At 33.9% G+C, this 15,800-nt stretch overlaps 1 long non-coding RNA gene across 1 annotated transcript in view; it reads left to right on the top strand.

Annotated features, from left to right (window-relative positions):
* The window catches only part of LOC306642164, a 78,391-nt gene extending 64,120 nt beyond the window's left edge, over positions 1 to 14,271 (top strand). The window contains exon 3 of the long non-coding RNA XR_013758412.1: positions 12,146 to 14,271. This is a non-coding gene — a long non-coding RNA (uncharacterized lncRNA). The remainder of the gene's footprint in view (positions 1 to 12,145) is intronic.
* The last annotated feature ends 1,529 nt before the right edge of the window (positions 14,272 to 15,800 follow it).

Here is a 15,800-nt window from a genome sequence, read left to right as displayed (position 1 = left end):
TAATGCTATCCCTATGATATTCTTTACAAAAATAGAAAAACAACACTAAAATTCCTGTAGATACTCTAAGGATCCTAAAAGGATAAAATAGTCTCAAACAAGAAGAATAAAGCTGGAGACACCACATTTCCTAACTTCAGCATTTATTACAAGGGTATAATAATTAAACAGCATGATAGTGGCATTAAAATAGACATATCAACCAATAGTCTGGAATAGAAAGCCCAGAAATCAATCTCCATCTTTATATTCAACTTATTTTTGATAAGGGTTCCAAAAACAGTCAATGGATAAAGGATAGTGTCTTCAACGAATGATACTGGAAAAACTAGATAATTATGTACAAAAGTGTTCTACTGTCTTATGCCATATACAAAATCAATTGAAGACCTAAAAGACCAGAAATCTCAAGCATCTAGAAGAACGCATGTGAAAGAGCTTTGTGATATTATTCTCACAATAATTTCATAGGTGCGACCCTAGAAATACAGATAACAAAAACAAAATAAGTAAGTGGGACTATATTAAACCAAAAATCTTTCTTACAACAAAGGAAAGAATACACAAAGTAGAAAAGCAATGGAGGTTTTGGAAGAAAATACTTGCAAACCATTTATCAAGCAAGGAGTTAAAATTTCCAAAATATATAAGGAATTCTCACACTTCACTGGTATGAAAACAAAACAAAATAAACAAAAATTGATTCTTAAAAAATAAGAACCTGAATAGATATTTCTCCAAAGAAGACATACACATGGACAATAGCTATAGAAAAGATGATGAACACCAGTAATAATCAGGAAAATGCAAATTAAAGGCAAAATGAGAAATTACTTCACACTGTTAGAATGACCATTATCAAAAAACAAAAGACTAACATGTTGGTAAGGATCTGGAAAAATTGAAACCTCTTGTGCATTGCAGGTTGGAGTGCTAAATGGTGTAGTAGTCACTGTGGAAAGCAGTATGGAGGTTCTTCTAAACATTAAAAACAGAGCGACCATATGATTCAGAATTCCCACTTTTGGTTATAAATTCAAAGAATGAAATCAGGATCTCAAGTGATATTAGTATTCTAGGGTTCCCTGTAAGCACTATTAATAATAGCCAAGACCTGGAAAACATCTGATGTCCATTGTAAGATGAATGAATAAAGAAAATATGCTGTGTAAATGCTGCAGAATATTAGCCTTGAAAAAGGAAGGTATACTAAAATATGTGATGATGTGTATGAACCTTGAGGACAAGTGAAATTACCCAGTCCCAGGACCAAGATTACTTGAGTCCATTTACCTGAAGTATCTGATGTAGTCAAACACACAGAATCAGAAAGTGGAGTGGTACTTGCTAGTGACTGGGGCAGGAGGAGATGGGGTTTGCTGATCATTAGCCATAAGATCTCAATTATGCAAGATGAATTTGTTCTAGAGATCTGCTATACAATATTATCTCTGCAGTTAATACTGTATTATACACTTAAAGATTTAAGTGTATATCTCATGTCTCTTCCAACTCAGATTGAACAAGAATCCATGTATTTAGCCAACTTAGACATGGAAAGAAGATACTTTTTTTTTTTTAACCTAACTAGTAAAATTCTTCTAACTAAAGAAATGACTACATTGGAAGGAGATGGAATTGAATGACCTGACACTGTGAAATAATACACTTAAGAAGTAAAGTCTTCCAAATCCAGCTTTTCAACTCCACTTCTACATCACATGATCATTTATCAAAACCCAGCAGTGAAATGAATTTTATCTGCTTAATATCCATAAGAAAATAAGTAAGATAAACTTGTGATGGATATTGTTGATTTGCTTATTCCAACTCTATACCCATTTTACAGATGCATCTTCAGAAGTCTTTTGAAGTTCAGGGCTCTAATTAACCTGATCCATGGTAAGAATCCAACTCAGAATGATGGAAAATATCAGTATACATCATTACAATACCACAGCATAGTTTAGAATAATAGAATTTGCAAAAAGAATGGAAAGCAATTGTAACTAAATAAACAAAATAGTTGCATTTGTAAAGAACATGAAAGAAAATTGGGGTGCTACCATGATTATTTGTTTGACTTTAGTAATGCTATTTAACTCTGGTTTTATTCTTTGAGTGTTAAGCTAATGAGCCATTTTTTTCCTATTACATCATATGAAGATCTAATCAGAAAATAGAGAAGTTTAAAACATGAATACTACTTGGTGTGTGTGTGTGCGTGCGTGTGTGCTTGCATGCGTGCGTGCGTGCGTGCGTGTGTGTGTGTGTGTGTGTGTGAGAGAGAGAGAGAGAGAGAGAGAGAGAGAAATGGAATGGAATTTTTACAGGGAAACACATTGTTAAAAGTTTTTCCTGGATTTGATTCTTAGATCACCATGTTAATTTCAGCAGAATGCTGGATCGTTCATACTTTCAGTCAAAGGTTATCAATGGTCATGTAGAAAAGTTAAGTAGTTCTTAAATTCCAAGTCAGAAAAAAAATTCTTAAGTATATTTCAAAAATCTAAATCAAGATGAATGCTGATGGTGAAATTTTCCTTCTAGGACACTGGAGAAATTGAATAGAGAAGTCATGAAGAAAAATAGGCCAAAAAATGTATCTTTCACTTGCATTTGCTTTTAACCAGGGACTTAGAGTCACTCTTACTATGAATGAGATAATATGAAAAGGGACCTAGAAAACACAAGAAACTACAAGGGGATTGTGGTTCTCAAGGAATTCATAGTTACATATTCAAGAGGAAAAAACAGTCTAAGAAAACATCAGAAAAAAACCTATAAAATAGCATATAATTGTCGAATAAATTTTACTGTAAGTGAATGCCCAGGTTCCAAATATGAGAGAATATTTAGACAAGGGAGGGTTTATAAAGAATATAAAATTTAAAATGGAGCTAAACTCTGAAGAGGTAGTGGAAGGAAATTCCTGTGGTAAAGCAAATCCTGTTAATTAATATGAGGTTTAATAACAGCATTGTCTTTTAGGTTGGGTCCTTCAGAACTGAGTTGTTTAGAGAAACTGAAATTTCTCCTTTCCTTTCTTCTTTAAAAATTTTGCCTAGGTACAAATGCAGAGGGGAGTTTGTTTTGTTGAATTTCATTTTTGGTACAAATACCATTTTGTGGAAAAACTATAGATGAGAACTGACAGAATTTAAAACAATTTCGCCTGTCTTGTTATCATACTATATTATGGGGTATGTGCTAGCTGTGTTGTATATGCTGTTTCATGATCTTTCTTTTGTCACAAGACCTTTGACCTTTATTAACAGTGTTATACAATGTGACACAGAAGGTACCGGGCTGCCTGAATCAGCATGAAGGCAACTAGAAATAACGGTATAAATGGAAGAGTCTTAAAAGATCTTATTTATCCATTCATCAATTGAAGGACATCTAGGTTGGTTCCACAATCTGGCTATGGTGAATTGAGCAGCTATGAACATTGATGTGGCTGTATCTCTGTAGTATGCTGATTTTAAGTCCTTTGGGTATAGGCCAAGGAGTGGGATAGCTGGATCAAATGGTGGTTCCATTCCAAGCTTTCTGAGGAATCTCCACACTGCTTTCCAGAGTGGCTGCACTAATTTGCAACCCCACCAGCAATGGATAAGTGTACCTTTTTCCCCACATCCTCACCAACACCTATTGTTACTTGTGTTCTTGATAATCGCCATTCTAATTGGGGTGAGATGGAATCTTAGGGTAGTTTTGATTTGCATTTCTCTTATTTCTAGAGATGTTGAACATTTTTTCATATATCTGTTGATTGCTTGTAGATCTTCTTCTGTGAAGTGTCTGTTCATTTCCTTACCCATTTGTTGATTGGACTATTTGTATTCTTGGTGTAGAGTTTTTTGAGTTCTTTATATATTCTGGAAATTAGCGCTCTATCTGAAGTATGAGTGGCAAAGATTTTCTCCCTCTCTGTAGGCTCTCTCTTCACATTACTGATAGTTTCCTTTGCTGAGAGAAAGCTTTTTAGTTTGAATCTATCCCAGTGGTTGATTCTAGCTTTTATTTCTTGTGCTATGGGAGTCCTGTTGAGGAAGTCTGATCCTAAGCTGACATGTTGAAGATTTGGACCTACGTTTTCTTCTATAAGATGAAAGGTCTCCTTTAATTGATGAATGAAACTGTGGTATATATATATATACAATGGAATATTACTCAGCCATAAAGAATGATAAAATTACGGCATTTGCAGGCAAATGGATGAAATTGGAGAATATCATGCTAAGTGAGATAAGCCAATCTCAAAAAACCAAAGGATGAATGATCTCATTGGTAAGTGGATGATGACACATAATGGGGGGTGGGAGGGGTTAGCATTAGGGTTAGGGTTAAGGAGGGGGGCAAGAATGGAGGAAGGAAGGACTGTATAGAGGGAAAAGAGGGGTGGGAGGGGTGGGGGGGAAGGGAAAATATAACAGAATGAATCGAACAACATTACCCTGTGTAAATGTATGATTATACAAATGGTATGCCTTTATGCCATGTACAAACAGAGAAACAACATGTATCCCATTTATTTACAATTAAAAAAAAGAAAGAAAGAAATTGAATGGAAACAGATATAGATGGTGTGGAGGTGGGGGCAAGAATAAATTTTTCAATAACAACAACAAGAACAAGAACAAAAGGGTCTTATTTATCCAAGTTATGGTGCCCTCAAATTTTGCCATTAGATTCTCTCCTCTCAGTTAGAGCAGAGGTCTGCTAGTTATAACCCATGGTATAAATCCAGCCCATTCCACTTTCATACAGCCTGTAAATTCAAGAGTACTTTAAGTATTTTTTAAAATCTCTGATTAAAATAGAAGACTATTTTTGTGACAAATGAATATTTTATAAAATCCAAATATTATGACCCATACAACACCGGGCAGGGGGAGCTTGGATGTCACAACGATAGACTTGAGTAGGTGCAAAAGAAACTGTAACATCCACAAAATATAAAATACTGACTATTGTATTTCTATTTTACTGAAAATTTTGTCAACCTCCAGGTAAGAGGATTTTTTTGAAGGACAATATTTTAATGTGTGATCAAGATAGGTACCAAGATAAGGAAGTTATTAACATATTAACACCCACACTAAGTTATTCCTGAATTTGTATAAGAAAGAAGAAGACTCTGATAGGCTCCATAGCTTTCTCCCTCTTTTCCTTCAGTCTCAGTGTCGTCACAATAGTGTAAATGTGGGTTAAAAGTTAAGAGTATTAGAACCAATTTCTAATACACTAATACAATTTCTAGCATTCTATTACTATAAAAAAAAAATGAGACAATCAACTTAAAAAAAGAAAAGGTATATTTTGACTCCCGATTTGGATGTTTCCATTCATGTTTGATTGGCTCCATTACTTTTGGACCTGTGGTGGGTAGCACTTCATGGTGGGAATGTTGGGTGGAATGAGCTACTTTCTTTATGGTGGCTGTGATGCAAAGAGTAAAGGAAGAGGAAGAGTTCCACAGTCCCTTTGAGGGCATGTCCCCACTTTCTCCCACTATCTGCCACCTGTTAAGTGTTTGAGGCTGGAAGATAGGTCTCCCACAGGCAGCCAGGGAAAGGGCCCTGGAGAAGGAAAGGAGGGGAGGGGGACATCAAAACAACCTGAAAGGAGGCATCATCCTGGGAGAACATCCGGTGGCTTTCTACTCACTGACAGATGTAACCACAGTGACTCCACCTTATTTAGAACACCTATTTCTTCAGACATAGCCACCCTTCCTTAGTTACCCTTGCCCCTACCCTAGCAACAGCCAACCACAGAGTAGACCCTTACCTGAAGTGCCTCCTCTCCCCAACAGAGGAGTCAGACCACAAGGATGGACCTGTCCTTTTAGTTATGTAAATAAGGGACTTAAATTATGCACTTCTGATTGGTTTATTAAACTCAGAGCTTGAAGAACTCAGTTGGTCCTTGATGGTATCCCTCACACCACCAACCAACTGTGCTGGGCCATTAGCTCTGCCTTTAAAAATCCCTAGACAATGGACACCCTTTGGCATCCCTTTCTTGGAGCCCCTCCCCTTTGGAAGCTCTGCTTTCTTTTGTTTTTCTAATAAATCCTGTTACTTTGCTCTCACTCTTGTGCCTGTGGATTTCATTCCTTGAGTTTGTAAGACAAAGAACCCAACTGCCTACATTAGAGTCTCCCAATAGTACCATGGGCTGACATCCTACATTAAAAACATGGACCTTTTTGAGGAGACTTACCCAAACCATAGCATGGCTTAAACTTTCTCATCTCTCCTGCCACAGGACTGGAATCCCAGGAGTCATTTGATCAAAGATTTTCAACTTCCCAGATTTCTTCTGGGACCTTCCTTACCTGTTTTGCTTTCCCAGAAAGGTCTCTCTTTTCCATTTCTTCGTCCTAAGAAAAGTTGAGGCATGAAAACCCTTGATCAATGCTTCTCAAATCCTGGTCTGTGGACCTCTGGAATCGCTGAGATCCTTTGAAGGGATCCAGTATGTCAAACTATTTTTGCATAGTAATACTAAAATGCTACTTGCTTTTTTCCATGTGCATGTTTGCACTGATGATACAGAGTAGATGTGGGCAAAAAATACAGGTGCTTGAATCAAGAACCAAAGTGTAATAGTCATCTTCGCTTTTTACTATCATGCATTCTCAATAAGGAAAATAAAAATAAAAATATTTTTTCTGGGTAAAGAATAACCTGCATGAGTTGTTAATTTTACCAAACACCAACTCTTGAGTTTCTATATTTTTAATATCCAGTGTGATGAAATGGGCTGTACACATAAAGTACTTGTGCTGTGTCGTAGTGTAGGGTGGATGTGCCCAGAAAAACAAACTTGTGTGGTTTTTGAATTGTGAATTGACTAACTGCTTTGGGCATGCAGTACCTTTTTTTCTTGAAAGTATGTTTGACAGACTAAAAACACATGTTAGTCATACATGGATATTTGGCAGACATTTTCTTGAAAGTAAATAAATAAGCCTGTCACTTCAAGGAAAACAGCTGATGGCATTTGTTGCTGTGATAGAGTTTTGAGCTTTTCAAGTTAAAACTGGAAGTTTGAAAAACTTGTATCTACCCCCATGGTCTTAACAGCTTTCTAAGACACTTCAAGACTATTCTGATGAGATAAATGGTGATATTAATGAATGAAGTTTTAAAATATTACATAGTAAATGTGTTAGCATTTGGAAGAGTTGCATAATTTAATAAACTGATAATTCCATAATGTACCAATGCTGCAAATTTTACATGGGTAAAATAAATGAATTAAATAGTGAATTAAAAATTCATTGTTATATTTCAGAATTCATATTTGCCACCAACCTCAAGATCTATTATTTGTCAATTTTTGCTTTATTATGAAAGAATAGTCACAACTAGCTGAATGACTGCTTGAATTTTCTAGTTATGTATCTGTAGGACAGGTTTTAGTATACTTCAACTCAAACTGCATATCAAAACAGAGTGCAAAAGCAGATATGAGATTTCAGTTGTTTCCTGATTAGCCCAACATTAAAGAGAGTTGCAGGTCTATAAAACTGTGTCACTTTTTCACTTATTTTGGTTTTAGAAAATGTAGTTATTAAAAAATGCTACTTATATTAATGTATTTATTATTGAGGATTTATTAGTGCTGTTTCTAAATAAATATATATTTAGAACACTTTCAGTATTAATTTCTAACTTGGTAAATAGGGACTGTTGTAATTCACATTAACAAAAAGTTTTTGGGGTCTTGCAGTCGTATTTAAGATTGTAAACAGATCCTGAAACTACAGGATCTCAGAGTTTGAGAACCACTGCCCTGGAAGTCAGACAGAGGGACTAGAGAAGGAGAAAGTGATATTCACCTTGCTTACATCTGAGGGAATGTTACTCAGGTAGGGTAGGAGAAATTGGGTTGAGACTAAGTTCAGCTTAAGACAAGAGGAGTCAGTGGAGCCAACTCCATAAGAACTTGGGTTTTAAAAGAAAGGGGAAGAGGAAAGCAGGGAGGGGAGGACTTAGGAAATTTGTGCATGGAAGCTGCTGGAGGGCTCTGGACCTGGTTTGGGCAATGTAGGCTTCAGGTCTTTCTCCTACTGCTAGAAAAAGCTGAGAAATGTTAAGCCTGAAACACACATGCATGCATGCACTTGCGCACACACACACACACACAAACACATTATCTCTACCCAGCCTGCTACAACCTCCCCACACCCCTCTTATTAGGGGAATCAAGTTTGCATAAAAGGTTGAGAGCCTCCTTTCTCCCCACCTCCTACCCACCATAATCTAAAAACTAGATTTGACTTCATGTAAATTTCAGGAGGATATTGCTCTGTCTCAAATTGAATTTTAAAACCGTGCTCATATGTATGACACATAACTTCATTTTGTAATTAGACATATTATATTTATACCACATATATGATTGGAACCCCTTGATTTTCATGCTATGTTCCCCTCTTTCCTATTTTATTTTAATCTGTTTCAAATACACAATTTTTTATGTTGCCTCAATTCCTTTTGGAGAATGAAGTGATATGGAAATATAGCAAACAATAAAGAATAAATTTGTAGGAAAAAAACTTGCAACAATGCAAGAGATAACATTCTTGTAAGTGAATTTCATCCAAACTACAATAATAATAATATTCAATGTTCTCTTATATCCCTGGAATATTTTTCATTTTCTTTCATTCATGTTGAAAATACTCCAGTCTGATATTTTTGCTCCAGGAGTAAAACAGTATGATGGTAAAAATATGAAAAGTGGAGAAACGGAAAACTTTTCATACAGAAGTAATGGATTTTGGTAATCCAAATAACTATTATTTAATGTATTTACAAATATGTGAATTTCTTCTAATAAATTAATTTGGCCATGCAGTTTAGAACTATATTAAGTATGGAAGTTGGTGAGGGGAAAATGATAAAAGTATTGGCCTGTCATAGGTCAGAGGAATAAGGAGGGATAATAGCCAACAAGAAATGTGGCATCAGGCTGGGGATATAGCTCAGTTGGTAGAGTGCCTGCCTTGCAACCATGAGGCCCTGGGTTCAATCCCCAGCACTGGGAAAAAAAAAAAAAAAAAAAAAAATGTGGCACCTACTTTCTAGATTTATTCAGATTTTTCTCTTTCCCATTGAGGAGATGATCAAGACAATGATGATATGACAAGACCTATGTATGAAGTTTTGGGGAAGAAGTATAGGACATGCGCCACTGACAATGATTTTGTATTCCTTTCAGAGAGAGGATCAGAAAATCATAATAAGATCTTCTAATAAGATCCTTTTATACATATGATACATATGATCCTTTTATACATATTGCTAATTGTTTTATATAACTGATTAAACCAGAATTTTAGGTTGCAAATGTATTATTTTTGAAAAAATTTCTCATATTTTAAGGCCTGTTTGCATTCCTTCCTATGTGAAGTTGGAGCATTGTGAAATGCATCACAGTTCACATGTTGTGTAGTATCTTGCACAAACCTGGAATTAATTGTGTGTTTGCCTTTCAGGAGACTTGGCACACTGTGGAACTAGATGATTTTTTTTTAACATTAAACAAATGTTTGTAGTCCTAAATAAGTATACCTGTTACAGTCACACACCTTGTGTCTACATAATGCCAATACAACCATTGTGAAAAACTGGACAAAACCAGTGCTTAAAAGTTGTTTTATTGTTGAATTCTATTTTTTCCTTATCATCTTAATTTTCTTTCACACTTCCCCTTACTCAGTGAAATAGATTTATATGTGTTAACACCCAGTTTCTGTTTTCTGTAATGGACTTTTTCTTCTAGAACACAGGTAGCATACTTTCCACTTTAAGTAAATAATTGGGTTGACATTAATTTTTTTTTTTGTATTTTTAAGGTTATAAATATTTTAAAATTGAAGTACATTTTGAGCTCAAAGACCAATTGATTTTTCTTTTTGTGGTTCTAAACCAACAGAATTTCTTCCTTAAATCTGAATGAATTTCAGATGACTTCTGATGTACAATCAAACTCATATGTCACAATATGTTTGTATAAGCCTCTCAAGTTTGTGAGTGGGGCACTGTTTCATGGTGATAGGAGGCAAAAAGTTTACACTTGCTCATTAATAAATGCTTGGCCATACTGGTGATGCAATACAAATCTAGACAGATTGAAAAAGCTGCTTTCAAAAAATAAAGTTTAAAATAGATTTAAATATTTTTCATATTAAAGGATTTTCTTTTTAATTCTTTGATATGTCCCTGTAATATAGTGTAATATTTAGCCCAAATTCGTTTTCCCCATAATAGAAAATCTAATTTTACTTTATAATTAAATATTTTTATAGATATAACTTTAGAAAAATAGGCAAAATTAAACCTTCTATCCCAATTAACTGTTTTGTTTTGTTCTAATACTATTTTAAGTAACATACACATGTAAAGTACTTTAAAATTTGCAAACTTTTATGAATAAGTACACATATCTGGTTTTTATCATTTGAATACCCCAAATTACACCTAGTACTGAAGTTCAATAACAAGGAATTTTAAAAAAATTTACTAGACTTATTATCTTAAAGGAATTTTATTATTTTCATTCTAAATATATTAGCTAATGCTTATTTTGTTATGTAAAATAATTTGACTGAGTATAGTGTAAATAAGACCTACAGTTTATTTGTAGGTGACCAAAGAACTTGCTATAACTGTTGGCTTCTACAGGGGCAATTTTGATTTTACCTAGAAGCCAACTAAGATACATTCAATCTCAGAATCTTTAATAGAAGAATTACTACATCTAAACATGAATGTAGTGTAATATATATTTGAGTTAGGCTGTTAACATAACGTGGAGCTAATTACACAAAATGACTTTTTAAAAATTATTTTTGAGACTCAAAATACACTGTCCAGGGAAAATAATGATTTTTATGGGTAGAATTTCACATAAACAAAGAAAACTTGAGTGGCCCTAACTCTGAATTTTGGGTTACTAGAGCTCAGGCATAACTAGATTGCTGATATTAGGACTTGTACTCACAGTGAACTGTCTAGTGGTCACATTGTTTACCTCAAGCACAAAAGGGCAAGGAGGTGCAAACCTGAGAACTTAGAACAATGAAACAAAATGAAGACAAAAATGTGTTTGACTCCTGTAGCTAGTCTGCATGCTCTACAATCGGTTAAAGAGGATGTTAACTCAAAGTCATCAGCTCAGTAAGATTATTTTATTATAATAAAGTCATTTAGGATGTTATCTAACTTTAATTCTTTGATATTTCCCTCCTATTCAACATAAGAGTTAACCAAAATTTACTTTTCCTTAAAATAGAAAATCTTCTAATCTGAGTTGCAGGTTAAGTAACAAAATGACAGCCAATTCTTAATAATTTTATAATTATCATGAAAAACTGAGTTCTGAGTTTTAGATAGGCCCTGACCTATAATTCACTCCTTAATTATTTATGAACTTGACTAAAATTAAAGAATTATATGAGGTTAACTCTAATATACCATTGCTAATATACCATTTTTGTTGTTGAATTACTTCTTTCACATTAAAAATAATTAGGATAATATATTCTAACTATGTATTATGACTTTAAAAAACCTAAAAATAAAATTAAAATTGATGGGGCCTTCAGTAGAAAATGTGAATAACAGAGCCTATAGCTAACTCTAGAAGGTCTTTAAATCTCTCTACTTCCTCCCTCCTTTCTTTCCTCCCCTTCTTTCCTTCCTTCTTTCTATCCTCCATTCCTTCCCTTCCCTTTCCTCTTTGAGCTCTAATAATATATAACTAGTTTAAAAATGTTTCTGTACCACTTGGGCTAATATCTCAAACTTAAAAAATGTTTTTGTTAACAGAATAAAATCTACTTAAAGTACTCTAAACAGAAAAATACTATTGTTATAATAATTTATCAAAAACGTTTTTAATTTAGAGGCTATTGTAGACTTTAAGAAAATATCTAGGCAATGTTATATTTTATAAACATATAACTAATGAAAAGAAAAATTACTTTTTGTCTAGTATTAAGATCAGCATTAATGTTATAATTTGTATGTTTTTTGATTTTCTGAAGTTAGTATAGACTGAACCTGACCATACTTTTTTTATACTTATTTTGTTTTGTTTCATCCAAATATTTATTCCACAGGTCAAAATGGACTTTGTAAGAATCATAGAAAACAGCAGCTACTGATCTGTTATTAAATTCATAATAATGAGAAACATGTGGATTGATTCCCATAAGTACTGAAGTTCCACAATTCAGGGCAAGGAGGTGAAGATGGACATCTGGGACCTTGTTGCTGACTTCGTCACTTTTTGGAAACTAGGACAGGTTGCCAAGAGAATCAAAACATGTCAATTTATCTCTCAATAGAATTTTATTACAAATACTGAATTGTGTTAATTATGTGTTATAAGTGTTGTCTTGCAGGGTAGCCAGAGATTTATATGTTAAGTTTAAATTTTCACTTTTCTGTTTGTCTCCTTTAGTTGGTGTGTAATTGTTTAATGAGCTGCTTCAGTGATGTCTGTCTTGGGTGTAGTTGTTCCCAACTAGTACTATTTCCAGATTTTAGAAGGCTTAAGAAATCAGAACCCCTTTTCCCTCCTTAGTTAAAAATGACAGAGTGATAGAATGAGTAAGAAGAAAAAGAGAGCAGGAGAGTGCAGCAAATTTAGGTGGATAGAACTTAAAGTTTTGACTGATAAAAACTGAGATTAAAAGAAAAAGCTTTGATGTAATGTTACAGTGACTTTCTCAAGTCTCTGAACATGCAGACTGAGCTCACCTTCTACAGCAGGTAGCACCAAGTGTCTAGAGCTTCTCCTTGTACCACTCAGGGCACTGGGAGTACACAGCCAACTGTGGGTATCCACTTGTCAAGACAGGAGCAGAAGACATCAAACTGTGCACATCCAGTTCCCGCTCCAAAGCTTATTGCTTTGGTCACCCATAAGATCTGAAGATGGGACAATGGATTAGGGATGTCCAGAGGAACCCCTCTTGGTCGTAGCCAGAGATGTAGAGAAGAGATAATCTGAAAGTCCAGTTCAATTATTTTTCTTATGTGTGCTCCATCTGATAAAAGAACTGTTCCTAACCAAAGGAACTACATTCATTAAGTAATAAATATCCAATTTTAATTAATTAAGGCACATAAAACTAACAGCCAATTAGACAAAATGAGAAAAAACTAACCCATGCTCTCACAAATGAGTTGATATTATTTCAAGCAAAAGTAATTTCACATTTTATTTAACTTCTGGTAAAATATTTTTGAGATTTTTCATCTGTGATAACTAATTAATACTTTGGTGACCACCCCCTCCAGGACCAGGGTGTTATGCACTGGGAATCACCATCCCCTTCTTAATCCTTGGAGACCTAAATCACTCTTTAGAAGTAATTTTCCTTTTTACTCAGGCAATTAATGACATTAAATGTTAATGTGAAATAGCAAACCTTCCAATTCTGCAATTTTCATGATGAAGTTACAGTCATGGTTAATCAGTAGTAACCAAATTTACCAAGAGCTGAGTTGTTTCAAAATGATTCAATAATTAATAGCAAGAATAAAAAATAAAGTCAACTATGCAGGAATAAAGCAGTGGGTTCCAGTGAGGGAGGAGAGAAAATGGGGAGGTGTAGTCAAAGACACAAAGTAGCAGATACAGAGGATGAACATGTCTAACAAACAGCATGAGGACCGAAGTTAACAAAAATAAATTGTATTTGGGATTTTTGTTAAATTGATATGTTTGGTTACATTTGTTACCGAAAAAGGGGTAACTGTTATGAGATGATGATATATTAATTTACTTCATTATAGTAAACATTTTACTCTCTGTATGTATTCCATTGTATTATGCTGTATGCCCCAAATATACACAATAGAATTTGTTTTTAAAATAGCAATGCTTTTAAAGAAGAATAAAATTATGGCATTTTTTGGTAAATGGATGGAGTTGGAGAATATCATGCTAAATGAAAAAAGTCAATCCCAAAAAACCAAAGTTCTAATATTTTCTCTGATAAGTGGATGATGATACCTAACAAGGGTGTGGTGGGGTGGGTAGGTAAGGGAAGAATGGAGGATCTGTGGACTGTGTAGAGGGAAATGGGGCAGAAAGGGGTGGGGGAAGGAAAGATAGTGAACTGAGACAGACATTATTATCCTAAGTACATGTATGATTACACAAATGGTGTGCATTTACATTGTGTACTACCATGGAAATGAAAAGTTGTACCCCATTTGAGTACAATGAATTAAAATGCAGTCTGTAAAAATAATAAAATAACAATGTTTTTTCATTGATATACTCCCATGTGTAAAAACACTATGCTGAGCTCTTTAACCTTGATTGCAATTTACTTCTCTAAGGTTCAGGCAGCTTAAGTAAATTGCCTATAGACACATAGTTTACAAGTAACACATTCAGTAATTAAACTCTAACCTATTATATTCCAAAATGTGTGCTATTTTCACTGCACTATTACAAGGAAAAGAAAGTTGAATTCATTTTGGCAAGAACTTTTATGCCTATTTATTGTATATATAGAAAACAAAAGGTAAACATCTTGCATTTCCTGCCTTGAAAGATTAAGAATTTTAATTTATTCTAAGTAAATTATTTTCATCTCCTCTTCCTTGCTTCTTCAGTTTTTGTTAACATTGTATTTTAGTACTTCCATTAGTAATAACTTTTGTAATTTAAAATATAACTTTAGAACACTTTATCAAATTTTGATGGTATTTCTTGATACTATTTGATGGCATTTTAAAAATTGTGGCATGATTTCTTAGATTTATGTTTTTCCTGATGTTTGCAATTGTCTTTCATTTTCTTTTTGATAAAAGACATGTATGACTTCACTGTACCACTAAAATCATTTACATTTTTAACTAAAATCTATACCAAAGTAATTCTTACTGATGACATTCTACTTGGATTTAGATTAACTGAGCAGTGCTAACTTGAAATTACTTTTCCTCAAAAATACCTTTATTTTTCTTACATACTTGATAATTTCATGGGATACAGAAATTTAAGTTCAGAATTTCTGCCATCAGGACTTTGAAGGCATTTCTCCAATTTTATTGTGGTGGTATTAATGAGAAATTTTAAAACAATCCACTTTATTTGTAACTTTGCTCTTTCTACCACCATAATCTTCCTTATTTCTTTGTGTTCTAGTCATTGATAAAGAATCTTTCAACTAGTTCCCTTGTTTAATGTCCTGATTCTATTTGTATTTTCCTATTCAGCAAATGTGATTTTCTTGCACTCCCTACACTCCCTACTCTTTCTCTTTCAGACTCTTATTTATTCTACCCTGTGTCTTTTTAAATTAGTTTATCCTATAGTTAATCAGGAATTAATTAACATCTTATGTTTATTTATGGTCTCCATTCTCATTCTTAGCCCTGCAGGAAACATTTTTTTTAAAAAGTTTGCTCTTTTTCTCAGTGGCATATTAGGAGAAAAAGTAAATAAATGGGTGTGGTTGGGGGATAGAATTTTGGTTAGTCATAAAGAGAGAAGAAATACTGCAGAAAAGTCTCAGCTGGCTTGTGGACATCATTTAGCAATTCTAGATTTCCTTTATCAGTTAGGTTTTCTATTTTTCCTTTTTATAATTTTTTAACCCTTTCAATTATCCCTTCCACAGTATCTGATATATTCCCCAGAAAGAATATAGAATTAACCAAAGTAATTTTGTAACAGACATGTAGACCCATGGAACATATTAGAGAATGCAGAAATGAACCCACATATTTAGAGCAAATTTATTCTGGACA

The sequence above is a fragment of the Sciurus vulgaris genome (genome assembly GCF_902686455.1).
Source record: "Sciurus vulgaris genome assembly, chromosome: 12".
Lineage (NCBI taxonomy): Eukaryota > Metazoa > Chordata > Mammalia > Rodentia > Sciuridae > Sciurus > Sciurus vulgaris.
The sequence above is the reverse complement of the archived record's forward strand: the minus strand, read 5'-3'. Positions and strand labels throughout refer to the sequence as shown.